The 1,230-nt window shown below is 41.8% G+C and overlaps 1 pseudogene; it reads left to right on the top strand.

Moving 5' to 3' along the window:
- The first annotated feature begins 356 nt into the window (after nt 1-356).
- LOC116971624 lies at nt 357-453 on the top strand (annotated as a pseudogene).
- The last annotated feature ends 777 nt before the right edge of the window (nt 454-1,230 follow it).

The following is a 1,230-nucleotide window of genomic DNA, read 5'->3' on the forward strand; positions in this document are numbered from 1 at the left end:
CCTCATGCTATATATGCCGGGAGTAAACAACGCTTCAGGGGTGACATTAAAATAAGCCGCTGAACTTTCTCTTGAGGTAAGACCTATTCAACAGGTAAAACTGTATAAGGAAGCAAAGCTGTCGGACCAATCGAGTTACCAATAACGAGCAAAGCTTCATCGTTGCGGCAACGACACATCCCACGCCTTCGTTGACAGTAAGCAGTTCACTGAAGTTGGTGGCAGCATGAAAATTGGACAGAGGTCTTAAAATCCGAGACCCAAGTCGGGCTCAGGGAAAATATGGGACCATCTACAAGTTGGTAATATTTACACTTGTTTGTACCAATAATAATGATAACATGTGTTTAGTTTATGTGATTTAAGAAAATAGCATTTTCCCTTGATAAGGATGGAAGGGGGTCCTCGTGGCCTTACAACACACAAATGGTTGGCATCTAACCATGTAAAGCTGCACAATGCTAAGGTTCCAAGCACAGAAATATGTCCAGAGTTGTCTTTCAAGGCAGGCTCAGTATTATGGCCAGGAACGGCTTTCGGGCCTAGCTTGGAAAACGGGCCAGAGTTGTAGCTCGAGCAGGTACATAATTCACGGGAGTGACCTGTTCATTGTGGGAAAGATGCAGAATGTCGTTTACTTCGCGTCTGATTTCCTTAAGATGCTCCCATTTACAGAGATCATCTGAGACATTTTGAAAATTATTTGGATAAGGCAATAATAAAACATTGCAAAATGAGTTACCTTCAGTTCCCAGGTTATTTACCACTATACTAAAACCAAAGCTTGGACTGCTCAGAGCTCAGAAACATTTGTTATGTCTGAAGGATATGCTAACGCTGTATAACCATATAACCATATAACAATTACAGCACGGAAACAGGCCATCTCGGCCCTACAAGTCCGCGCCGAACAATTTTTTCCCTTAGTCCCACCTGCCTGCACTCATACCATAACCCTCCATTCCCTTCTCATCCATATGCCTATCCAATTTATTCTTAAATGATACCAACGAACCTGCCGCCACCACTTCCACTGGAATCCAGTTAAAACAACTGGTTTAGCCTCAAACTATGATCAAGAAAATGGAGGTTATGCCAATTAGATCTATTCATTATTGGGATTACATTTAACTATTAATTAGCCTGTGACTTCTCCCTGAGGTAACAGATTGGAATTAATAGGAGCCTCGAACAATCTTGTCGTGATAAAACAGCCTTCTATTCATTAAG

This window comes from Amblyraja radiata, chromosome 3 (genome assembly GCF_010909765.2).
Source record: "Amblyraja radiata isolate CabotCenter1 chromosome 3, sAmbRad1.1.pri, whole genome shotgun sequence".
Classification (NCBI taxonomy): Eukaryota; Metazoa; Chordata; class Chondrichthyes; order Rajiformes; family Rajidae; genus Amblyraja; species Amblyraja radiata.